The sequence below is a fragment of the Rattus norvegicus genome, chromosome 1, assembly GCF_021556685.1.
Source record: "Rattus norvegicus strain SHRSP/BbbUtx chromosome 1, alternate assembly SHRSP_T2T, whole genome shotgun sequence".
Classification (NCBI taxonomy): domain Eukaryota; kingdom Metazoa; phylum Chordata; class Mammalia; order Rodentia; family Muridae; genus Rattus; species Rattus norvegicus.
In genome coordinates this window covers 110804062-110817062 of record NC_141534.1, presented here as the reverse complement: position 1 = coordinate 110817062, position 13001 = coordinate 110804062, and the positions used below count along the sequence as shown (strand labels likewise).

Below are 13001 nucleotides of genomic sequence, written 5' to 3'. Positions count from 1 at the left end.
ATTAGTCCTTTTCACTTCCTGAAACAAGGGCTGATATTCAGGTTGGCCTTGAACCCACTACAGAGCCAAGAATGATCTTGACCTTCTGACCTTCCTGCCTCTATAACTTGAGTGCTGGAAGGTACAGAAACACCCATCACAGGCAGTCTGTGCCAGGCTGGAGATCAAACAGGGACTTCACTCACACAGGCAAACACTCCACCCACCAAGCTTCCTCTCCAGCCCTCGTTCTGCACTAGAACCTGGTCCTATCTTCTTGCTCTGCTGAGATGGAAGTGAGGTCTAATTAAGACCTTCAGACGACACAGACCAGAAAAACGTGCTGCAGTCGTATTCTTTCTGCCCCCATCTTTAGTGTTCAGTAAATGAAAAAAGAATTAAAGTCACACCAAATTGGAATTTGTGTCTTTCTCCCACATCGGTGCCTTTTGGGTAAGCACCGTACATTGAAGTCTTTGTTCTTTGTTGTTCTAGATAGCTGCCTTTACTCAGTGTGTACTCTTGGTAACTGTTTAGTGATTTTCCAGTTGTGAGTCTTCTGTGATTATCCATCTGCTCAGACTCCCAACACTAAAAGTGGGAGATCTAGCCTCCCAAGAGAGCTTGGCTCTTAATCATTTTGAGTATCGAGGGAGGCGATTTTGAGATGCACTGGATACAAATTAATTGACACTATTGCCTGCCATGTTGGTAAACACGATTGCGCTCACTTCCACTGGTCTTTTCTTGCTGTCCCAGTTAGCTGGGGGAGGGGGACTGGATTTGAGTTGAACTCACTGTTAGGCAAAACTTGCAGGAATCCCCAGCAAACAGAGTGGAAAAAATGCTGGGAAGCTTCACTGGACAGGTAGTTTGTGGACCTAAGCATGACTCTACGAAGATTCAGTAAGGTACAGTGAGGACTGTAGGTGCACTGGGAACAACTTCCAGGTGACATTAGTGATGCCGCAGGACCTTCTGCTTTTGTCACTACATGCACCTTTGCAGATTTTGTTGAAGGGAGCCTAGACAGTATTGCCAAATGTGTGCCTATGGGTTCCGTTAGTCTGTTGCACACAACAGGCTGAGATACAACCAAACAACAGCCTTGAAGAATCTGACCCTTCTTTGACAAGTTAGTTAATCACAACGGTGGTAATCAAGTCCCATAATGTCACCAAGAGGACTTGGAAATGATTCTGAGTGTTCTTGATCAGTCTCTTAGGATTTGTACTCTTCTAGCCTAGACCTATTCCTGTGTGGTGAACTCAGCACTTTACAGTGACAACTGTGAACCAAGTTCAGCCACCACTTAGCTGAATGTTCTCAGAGGCTACTCGGCCCCCCTGTCCTGCCTTTCCTTTCAGCAAGACTGGTTAACTGCTGAGAGTAAATTCTAAGAGTGTGTTACAGGTTCCAGGGGGAAAACAAACGGGATAAAACAGTGAGAGTCCTTGCCATACGGGTTTGGAAAGTTACCTCAGAAGTGGCTATTACTTAGATCTAAGCCTGCACAGTTTCTGTATGTAAACCCCAGCATGTCTGGATTTGTTTTATTTTGTTCATCTTTTCTAACAGGACATAAGTGTCGCCTCTTTTGTGTTTTGCTTTGTTTCCCATGAAAATGCCAGCTCCTGCTATAACTGCTGGGATCTGCGGAAGCCTCTGGGACCTCCTCCCTAAGGTCCATTGCTTTGCTTCCTCCCAAGCTCTTCACGAGCAGAGACTGCACACAGTCCAAGCCTGGCTTGTATCCGCCACACCGGAATTGTTCACCCGTCGAGTGTCTTTTCCTATTTACATGTAAATTAATTAAGATGAAATTAAATGTAAAATTTCATTCTTCAGTCACAGTAAATAAACTCTTAGTGTCCGACAGCCATTCGTGCTGGGTAGCTTAGAGCGGTGCTGTCACTGGAGGGAGATTCTGTGGGGAAGTACTAGTCCAAACTGCAATCCCTTCAAATGCAGAAGGCGTGGCCTGAAGTAACATTTATTTATTCTTTCACAATTCTCACACACACAGAGACATACACACACAATATATATACTTTGGTCATATTGCACCATTGTCCTCTCTTGTCTCCTCCCCAATTGGAACCCTTCCTCCAAGTCTCCCTCCCACTTTCAGTCTTGGTGTGTGTGAGTGTGAGTACATGTGTGTGTGTGTGTGTTTGTGTGCATGTGTGAGGGTGTAAATGTGTACATGTGTGTCCTTGCTTAATTGAGGACCACTTACCAGTGGCTACACCACTGAGGAATATGGCTCCCCTTCCTCCAGGAACCATTAGCCCAGCACTCTGTATCATCCGTGTATATCTCTGCTCAAGCCTCCATTTTGAATTCTTGGCATGGGCTCCTAAACATGAACTGCACAATATCTGGGAATCCAGTCTTGTGAGTCTGTCTGCTTGATATCTGTCTGTGGACACTGGCAGGGAGCTATTGACTATGCACCCACACTATGTGCAGAAGGGGTCTCTTTCAAGCCATCTTCCAGGGCTTGCCAGCAGTCAGCAATTTTAAAATATTGATGGTGTGTTTCTATAAAGAATAAACCAAATTCCCCTTTAGTATAAAGGGTTTTTTTTAATAAAAGAATATTTCTTGGTAAATATAAATATTTGTAATTGTCAGTATGCACAATATCCACGTTTTACAGCTATTAGAACCAAACAAATGAGCCCATCTGTTTACACAGGATTTAATTACACAGTTTTGAGAAATGATGCAAATGTCGTCAGACCAGGCAGGATCCATGAGCACTTCCTCGGCAGGGAAAAAAACCGCCTGGGTCTGGGTTTCCTCTGTGTTCTGCAAATTGTTTGCATGATGACGTGCTTTTCCAGGTCATTAACCTGGGCACAGCTGGGGAGGGGGGGCAAAGGAAGAGCTTCGAACAAACCATCCTACGGGCTGAGTGATTGGTAGGGCCAACAAAAAAATAAAAAGAAGAACCTCTGTCACTGACCCCTGAGGGAGCATTTGGGGAATGGTAGCGTCTGGGATGGGCATGGTTCAATGCTCTCGTTGTTCCTTGAAGTCCTGCTTTCACTGATACTGAGAGAAAAACCTGGACTATGCCCCATGGGAGCTGTTCAACGTGATGACAGCAAAGACATTTAGGATGTTGTTTGTGAGACCATGCTTTCAAGGAGTACATCTACAACGTGTTACTAGAATGCTCTGTTTGTTTCCTGAGACTTCTATTGTGATCTGTGGTACTATTGTGCTCTCTCTCGTGCTCTCTCTCTCTCGTGCTCTCTCTCTCTCTCTCTCTCTCTCTCTCTCTCTCTCTCTCTCTCTCTCTCTCTTTCTCTCTCTCTCCTGATTGATACAAGGTCTTATTATGTAGCCCTGGCTGGCCTTGAAGTTACAGAGAGCTACCTGTCTCTGCTTCCCTAGTTCTTGGATTAAAGGTGTGTGCTACCCCACCCAGCCCTGTGATGTCTTTTTATCTTATTTTATTTTATTATGCATATGGGTGTTTTGCCTTCATGAATGTCAAAGTGTCACATATGGGCCTGGTGCCCACTGAGGCCAGAACAGAGCACTGAATTTCCTGGAACTGGAATTACAGATGATTGTGGGTGCTGGGAACTGAACTTGAATCCTCTAGAAAAGCGTCCAGTGCTTTAAATTGCTAAGCCATCTCTCCAACTCCTATATTTTGTCTTACAGTCTAGAAGGAAAATAAAAAGAAAATGGACTTTATCTCCTCTGGACTCTCTTGTTTACCAGGGGCAGAAATCCAACTTAAAGACTCCCGGGGAGCTAGGGGATGGATGGGCTGTGGTTGGAAAGTCAAGGCAGATGGCTGCCAGGCTGTGCATAGCAATATCTGCTCTCCAAGTCTTGGTCTCTGTCGGTCTTTCTGTCTCAGGCTCTCAGAGTCGGGTGTCCTAGTTACCAGGCTACTCTAAGATGTGAGTTCCCACCCTCATTGATGAATACACTGATAGCTATTGTGGCGAGGGGGGGGGGGGTAAGAAGAGCCTATCTTTGTTAGCAAGTATCTTTGTTACAGTGGCTGAGATTCTAGTGACACACAGAGTGGACTTGTCTTGCAAAATCTCACCAAGCCTGCCACTGTGGAACAAGCAGACATTTGCAAAGTTGAAACCGTACCTGTGAAACTGAAGTACTCTTCGACACCTTGCAAACTTTCTGGCCATTCTCCTTGAAAGTCAGGTCTCATAACCTGGCCCGTCAAGGTTACCTCTGTGAGGGGAGCATCGTCTGTCTCCAGTGAAGGCTGAGTGTGAGTTATCACCACTGCTTGGCTCTCAGAAGGGAAGCAGAGCATGGTTCACTACTGGGTCCCCACAGGGGACTCACTGCTAGGATCCAGATTCCAAATTCAGTGCCTTTGATCCACAGTCTGCAGATGGGTGGTATTTTTCAGACCAAGAAAACAGTGTTAGAGAGATCCAGTGAATTACCTAGGGCCAGATACCAGAGACCCAGACGATGCTTCCTTCCACAGCCTCACTGATCTCATTGGATGTCCCACCATCAAGCTGTCTGCCTCACTTTTTAAAGTAGAGCAGCCAGGAGCTGGGGAGCCCCTAAACCATCCACGGGCAGCTGCCACCTTCTGAACCCTAACCCTTTGAAAGGATTTTTTTGAGCCACTGTGTGCATCACGCACAAGTGTGTGCACCAGATACTGTTGAGATCTGACAGAATACAGTTTGGATTGTGTTTCTTGGAAACAGATTGGAGTCCACACCACTAGCAGGTCCTCAGCAGGCAGCACTATGGGGGAAATGAGGTCTTTACAGAGGCAATCAAGTTAAAATGAGGTCGTTAAGGTCGACCCTAATTCAATGTAATTAGTGTCTTTATCAAGGGGGAATCGACTCGCAGAGGCAAGTATACTTGGAAGGCGATGAGAAGAAACAGAGGGAAGACAGTCATCGATTAGCCAGGGAGAGAGACACTCAGAACACCTTCTCCCCTCGGATTCCCGGTTCAGCAGGTCGAAGCTCTCTGGTTTTGTTACTGTAGCCTCCCCTGCACACACACAGGAGCGCCGAGCATTTCAGTATGGGGTTGCTGACTGGATGGTGGGAAAACAATCGTGTAACCAGACAGCATGGAGGAAGCCCTCTCTATTCTGAGGGCCTATCTACCTTGGACCTTGGAGTTCCTGTTCCCAGGCCCCCAGGCAGCATTCCTGGGCTCCACCTTGCAGACAGTGGCTGATAGGACTTCTTGGCCTCTGTAAACACAAATCAAGCTGAAATTAAATATCTCTCTACACATTGCCACACACTCTACTGGTTCTGTTTCCTCTGGAGAATACTAACCCCTCACCCCCACAAAGTTTCTATCTTGTCTCTGATAGCCCCAATAAAACCCGAGGTAGAACATGAAGCTTACTTAGATTTTGAGCCCAGGATACCCACATAGACAGTGAAAAGCTGGATAGCCTTCGTTCCTCTTACTCTTCATCCTCTTTCTCGGAACTACACTTAAGTAGGGTCACGGGCATACATGCTTAATAAGACTTTAAAACGTGATTACTATGTCAGGTAGGGACCAAACAGAAGCTCTCAGAGAGACCTGGTGTGAATGTCACCCAGCCTTGCAAGCCTTAGGCAAAGGCTGGCACTGTTTTCAGTTCTCCTTGCTGTTGATGTTAGTCTGCCTTTTTTTATCGTGAAAATGACATCTCAGTATATGTATTTATCAACTATTGGGCTGTCATCTGAAAAATGAGAGTTCATCTAATTGTCTCCCCCAACCAATGGAACCCTCCTTGGTGCCATCAGTTAGCGTTAGCAAGCAATACTTATACAAATGGGGTATCCTGGAAGGTGGGCACAGCTCTACGAACTGAGATGCATCATCTACAGTAAGCCAACTTACAAATTAAATGGGGAAATCGAGTAATTTAAATTTGAGGAGCTCCAATTTGGGGAGGGTGACGGTGTTATTTTCAAGGATACCAGGAGCTACTTAAGGTCCCGAATTAAATAATGGAGCCAACAGAAAGTTCTCAACTGTGAAGCATGAAAAACATGCTTAGGGCAGGGCCAGAAGAAGGGGCACGGGGGTGACGGTAGATGTTATGACAGTAAGAGATGCACTTAGCCCTGTGTTTCCTCACGATTTTTATACTGTGGGAGCCAGGCTTGGCCATGTGATTTGCTTTAGCAATAAGATGTAACTGGACGAGACTTGTTTCTTTGTTGTTGTTGTTTGTTTGTTTATCTTGAGATAGACTCACTGTGTAAACCTGGCTAGCCTGGAACTCTCTATGTAGACTAGGCTAGCCTCCAACTCACCCAGAGATCTGCTTGTTTCTGCTACCCAAGTGCTGGGATGAAAGGAATGTATGGCCCACCCAAGTGACAGATTTCTGGCAGCAATTTCGAGGAACACATTTCGAGGAACTGTATGAAGCTGTCTGAGAGCTGGTGTGGTGGTGGCTGGCTCATCCATGAACTCCCAGCACTCAGGAGGTTGATGTGGGGAGGGAGGGTGGTGACTTTGAGGCCAACCTAAGATACAGAGGACATTCTGTCCCCGAACAACAGAAAGCATTGGATGGCTCTCACCCATCTTTTCCATCAGGAGACCAGTATATCCCAGACAGAGGCTGCTCTTTTAATCCCACATCCCCGAACAGAGAGCATACAGAATGGAGCCATACTCATTTCAAGGGTGTGCTCTCTAAGCAAGCAGTTTATTTTCACTGTTTTCATTGACTGAGGCTGGTGCTACTGCCTGAAACATCAGCTTAGGGGAAGCTAGATGATCCCTAGAGACCCAGATGAAGTGCACAGGGAAACCAGGATAGATCGGATAAATAAAACAGTGAACAAAAGGAATAAAATAAAAACAGCCAGCAAATAATCCCTATGATATCTTTCTAGCTCTGAAAAGGAAACTACAAACTGAAACAATGACAGTGTCCTGATGGGTAAAAGATGTGTGAGGTGTATCCCCAGACGCCGGCTACAAAGACTTCTGTGATCAGTGTGGTGGCACACCTCTAACCTTCAGGGTCAGCCTGGACTAGAGAATGACAGACACCCTGTCTCGACCTGGCTTTGCCACCTTTCTGTCAGAAAGGTGCTTGTGCTGGCTGGACTCTACCAGCTCTCCAATGTGGCTCCCTCAAAAGCAACTTCTCAAAACATGGGCTGTTAGGTGGGAAGAACCCCGAGGGAGTCAGAGCCAGCTTTGTACCAGGTAACTGGTAAAGGTGTTTTGCATTCAGGTCATACATGCTCTGTTGGTCCTCAAAGAGGTCAAGACTGGGTTTTGTGGGGAGGGGAACGAGAGAGAGAGGTCAGAGGTTAAGAGCAATGGCTGCTTTTGCAGAGGACCTGGGTTCAGTGTCTAGCACCTACATGGCAGCTCACAACTATCTGTGACTCCAGTCTCAGGAAATCCATCCCCCCACCCCTTCTAGTCTCTGTGGGCACTGTAAGTACTCATGTAGGAAAAACACTCATATGCATAAAATACAGAAAATAATTTTTTTAAAGTAAAGAAAAACAACTGGGCTTTGGACTGAATGTATCTTTACTTAGAACAGCCTATGGGCTTCCTGACTGCACCCAAGTCAGTTATAATTTCTCTAAGTGTTACTCTACTTTTTGGAGAGTAAGGTATTCATGCAACTGTCTAAGGGCATTGTTGTTGCTGCTACTGCTGTTGCTATTGTTGTTGTTGCTAGTAATACAAGACCACAGACCAGGTAAGCCCTCAGGAAACCTGTGAGGTCCAAGGTCAAAGGGCTGCATCTGGCCATTGACTTCTTTGTAGGACAAACATCACATGGCAAGAGACAGAAAACAGCCATGTGTCTGAGTCTTCTGCTCAGTCTTCTTATGAAGACTCTTCTTGTAGAGGTCCCATTGTAGGGTGTCCTTATGATCTTACTAGGGTCGTGTCACCCCTCAAAGGCCCAACCTCCAAAGACCATAATTGTACAGTCTCTACTCTTTTCTTAGTTAATTCATTTATTTTTATGTATGTGAGTACACTGTTGCTCTCTTCAGACACACCGGAAGAAGGCATCAGATCCTATTACAGATGGTTCAAGTCACCATGTGGTTGTGGGATTTGAACTCAGGACCTCTAAAAGAGCAGCCAGTGCTCTTAACCCCTAAGCCATCTATCTCCCCAGCCCCTATCTCTACTCTTGTTAACAGCTCACAACAATGACTGGACTCCACCATGTGTTTCTGGGAAGACAAATGCTGTGTAAACTAAAGTATGAATCTCCCTCATGGGGCAACTGAGAAGGAAGTAGTGATGAACATGAGCTGTAATATCTGTAATTGCTATGATTATTTCTCTTGGTCATAAGGTAATCTCTGTTCCTAACACTCACAAAAGTATTGTAATTATCAGCACCAATGCTGCAAACACTTAAAAAGAAACCTGTGTGTGTGTGTGTGTGTGTGTGTGTGTGTGTGTGTGTGTGTGTGAATGCTCATATATATGTGGGTGCATATATGCATATACATAAAGAAATCAGGGTAGACCTTGTCATTTCTTGGGTATCATCTTTTTGCTTGTTTTGATTTAGGATTTCTCACTGGAGCTCATCAAGTACTAGGCTGACTGACCTTTGAACCCCGTCTCTGCCTCCCTAGCACCAGGATTATGAACTCACATCTGAATTTTTTTGTTTCTTTGCTTTTGTTTTGTTGTGAGAAAGATTTTTACTATGGAGCACTGGCTGGCCTGGAAACACTGTGTAGACCAGGCTGGCCTCGAACTCACAGATCTAACCTGTTTCTGCCTCCCTGCCTTTGAACTAAAGGTGTAAAGCCCTACTATACCTAGCACATATGGTTTTTTCCCATCAGTTCTGGGGTCGGACATAGGTCCTCAGGTTTGCAAAATAAGCCCTCTTTTAAAATATATACTAAGAGAAAATCATTAAATTAATAGAAAATCATCCCAGTGATATCTGAGATCAAATTCCCTTGACCTTCAAATTCTGTCTGGAAGGTAAGAGTAGGATTGTTAAATTCAGTGTGCATCCTTTACAACTTACTGAAATAAATGCTTCTTCTTCCTCCAATCTTCTGTGTGATAAGGGAGGGGAAAAAACTTTAGGGAAGAAAAGTTACTAGATTTGAAAACTGGTTTTCCAATTACTAGGCGTCTGCAGAGAGAGATGCCATAATTGCTCAAGGAGAAGGCAAGGAAAGAGATAAGGGAGTAAATTATCCAGAGGGTCCATGGCAGAAGACTAAAGATGCAGGCGCGTTCTCCCCGATCCCGTCAGACATGACGGAATGAAACTGTGCAACTCACCAGAAAATACTTCCCCCGCAATCAGTCTTCAGCAGGCTTCTCTTCCCACCTCCACCTCCACCGATGCTACAAGGAGTTACTATGTCATGAAGTCCCAAACAAGTGAGGGACGAGGACCAGGTGGTAGAAGTTCTGCTGCCTGGATGACAGGGAAAAGCCTGGTACACCGCACTGAAGTATGGGAGACGCTGAGGCGGGGCCTGGGGCGTGGGGGCGGGGCTGGCGTACTCTGACTCACTGCCATCCTGTTTGTCCTGTCTTTGATCACAGACACTAACAAGGCCAGATTTGGACAAGGTTGACGTCTATGGACCATTGGCATTGACTTGGCATTCAATATATCTCCTGGCTAGTCTGGTGACTTCTTTCCCCCTTGATCAAATGAAGGTTTCTAGCCTTGGATTTTATGAGCACGTGAGTGCTTTGTCCTTAGAGCCAACAGTGGAGGGGTTTGTTTTTTGTTTTTTGGGTTTTTTTTTTTCTACAATGGCCTTCTAGAACTCACCAAGTGTAGCTTTTTAACTCTCTTTACTGTGAATGAAATCCATTCCAGATGAGATCCCATTTGACTTTGCACATATGCCTCACACACTATTGATAAAGTATTTATTCAGCAAATGTTTGTACCTGAGCCAGGTATTCAAGGGGACACAGCAATAAACTAGATTAAATGCAGTAGCTAGCTGCCTTCATTAAGTTTATGCTCTACCAGGGCCAACTATCTGGCTATTGTGATAAGACTGTAATGAAGCCAGTGCTAGCAGCAAACAGTAATGAACGATTGTCCCTGACAATCGTTAGGTACAAAGTACACCAACAACACATTCACTCATTTAAGGTAGAGAACCTTGGTAATCCTCCTACTGCCATTTCAAAACTGAGGAAGAGAGTCAGTGCACCAGTAAGAGCACTGCCTGCCCAAGCACGGGGACCTAAATTCAAACCAGTACCCACACAAAAGCTGCCTGTGGCTAAGTGAATCTGCCACAAAGGAGAGTGCTAGAGTGAGCTACCTCGTGTCCTCTTCTGGCTTCTGCGTGCGTGCGTGCATGTGCTCCACCCCTACATGCATATGCAACACACACACGAACACACAGAGACAGACAGACAGACACAGAGAGACAGGGACAGGGACAGACAGAGACAGAGACAGAGACAGACAGAGACAGAGAGAGGAGCAGACAGAGACAGAGACGGACAGAGACAGAGATAGACAGAGACAGGGACAGACAGAAAGACAGACAGACAGAGACAGAAAGAAAGAGACTGGGACAGAGAGAGACAGGGACACAGAGAGAGAGAGAGACAGACAGACAGACAGACAGACAGACACAGAGACAGACAGAGACAGACACAGAGACAGACAGAGACAGACAGAGATCATAGGTAATATAATAGAACCAGGCTATGAGTCAGCATGGTTTGCCTTCCTGATGATGCTTTTAGCCCCTGTGCTGTGACTGAAGGAGCTCTGGGAGTACAGGGTAATGGAACACAGTTCTTTAATCTGGTCCATATACTTAAGGAAGATATTCTGGTGAACCTTGCAAGACAGGCAGGGTTTAGCCTAGGAGGGATAACTGTGTCCAGCTGAAAACCAGAGGAGCCTGCCAGGCAGCGAGTTACTGTGCAGAGTTATTGCTGTTAAGTGATTTCTAGCGGTGGTCTTAGGTAGGACCTCAGAAATCAGGGCTTCTGGGCAACAGCCATTCTCTTTTTCTGACTGCTCTACGCAAACTTACCGCAGACAAAAGCAAGGGGACCCTGAGGTGAAAAGGTTTCACTTATATACCTTCCTCTTAGAAGAAGTTGAGGCGTCTCAAGGTTTCCCTAACCAACCAATAGCCCACATGGGGCTGTACTCCCACCTCCAGGCCAGGACTTAGACTTTCCTTTCTTGAGAACAGGAGATTTTTTTTTTTCAGGTAGAAAGGGAAGAGTGGCTGTTTGAATAGGCAGATGATATCTGACAGACCAGACTGAAGCTCTACCTAATCACACATGTAACAATTCGGCCACCAACCAGAACATAACAAAATAAAGGGGCCTGAGGAAGCCCAGTATGGGAGTCGAGCTTGAGAGATGGTGAGAGATAAGGCCAGCAGTGAGCAGGGCAGGGAGCTCCCTGTGTGCCTCCATAAGGTGTTTCCACAGACCCTGGAGATGAAGGGGATCATGGGAACTTAGATAAGTCAAAGATCTGTGGTGACTGGTTAGAAAAGCCATTCTGGTAGCTCTGTTAAAGACAATTTGAAGACAGAAAGGTGAGCGGTGGGCAAGCAGTTGGAATGATGGTGTAGAGGGGAAGCCAGGGATGATGGTGTCTAGATGATCCGCAGAGGAAGGAGATGGGGAGAAGGGGGTGGCCACTGTAGGAGGTCAAACCTCAGCAAGAGCCCTGACAACTCGAGGACAGTTATTATTGATAAATGGCCTCTGTGTTTTCACAGAAACCATCAGCATAGCTGCTGAGTCAGCAGCACGGCAGGCCTTTACAGTTCTGTACTCACAGACTGGATGGCAAGACTGCATTCAAAGCCAGAAGTTCAGGCTCATCATAGAGAACTGGCAAATATAGTAAAAAAGGAAAAAAATAAAAGGGAAAGAAAACCATGAAATCTATTTTTCACATCTGAATTTTATTTTATTTTTTTAAAGATTTATTTAATTATCATATAGAAGTACACAGTAGCTGTCTTCAGACCCACCAGAAGGGGGCATCAGATCTCATCCCAGATGGTTGTGAGCCACCATGTGGTTGCTAGGATTTGAACTCAGAACCTCTAGGAAGAGCAGTCAATGCTCTTAACCACTGAGCCATCCCTCCAGTCCTACATTTGAATGTTATTTATGCCTGCTATATATTCATGCGTATGCATACAGTATGCCACAATCCGGAATGGACTTACACCCCCAATAAACCTGTCATAAGTTGAAAATATTGGAAGTCAAGTGCATTTAACACAGGTCAGTGATCAATGTACCAGCTTAGAAACATAGATAGCACACTGTGGGTGGTCTGTTGTTTATCTCCCAATCACACGGCTGAATGGGAGCTGGGGCTTGAAGCTGCCTGGCACTGGGAGGGAAGAGTGGCCCTTGACCGGGGAGGGGGACTCTAACGCTTGCAGCACGTTCACGCATGCTCACACTGAATGCGTGCGTGGTACTTCTCACCGTATGCTGAATTTATAGGTTGGCGATTGTTTATGTAGAAGCTCCACTGGTTTATGGTAAAAATCCACTGTCCTCTGTCTCAGAATCTCCAACAGTGTGCGCCGCTCCATTGAGTTATCCACGAAATCTCTGGGTCATTCCTCCTGATGTTCGTCTTCCCGCCTCCAGCAAGCACGATTATTCCATTATTTCTTAACTTCCAAGGGAGGTTAAGAACTTTGGTTTCTTCCTGATGTCACTTCAGTTCCTGCGAAAGATCATGCACCCCTTTTTCTGAGCTTGTTAAAGTCAGTTGGTACCAAAAATGGGGGCTGAAATGCTATCCAGTATTTGTTTTATGGTGGTCATGTGACTGTTGTTAGATGAGACATTTAGAACTGTAGGGATATACAGTTTCATTCTCATACGAATGTGCACATGTGCACTCATGTGGGCATGCATGAGTGCATGTGCATGTGTGTGCACATTCATGCCTCTGTGTGTGTGTGTGTGTGTGTGTGTGTGTGTGTGTGTGTGTGTGTGGTCAGAGATTGAAGCCAGCATCTTGTGCCTAACCA

General features: G+C 45.6%; 1 protein-coding gene across 1 annotated transcript in view; it reads right to left on the bottom strand.

Moving 5' to 3' along the window:
• The window catches only part of Slc6a5 (solute carrier family 6 member 5), a 65928-nt gene extending 56513 nt beyond the window's left edge, over nt 1-9415 (bottom strand). The window contains exon 1 of the mRNA XM_087606931.1: nt 9268-9415. The gene's annotated coding sequence lies outside the window, so the exon portion shown is untranslated. The remainder of the gene's footprint in view (nt 1-9267) is intronic.
• Nucleotides 9416-13001: the final 3586 nt, after the last annotated feature.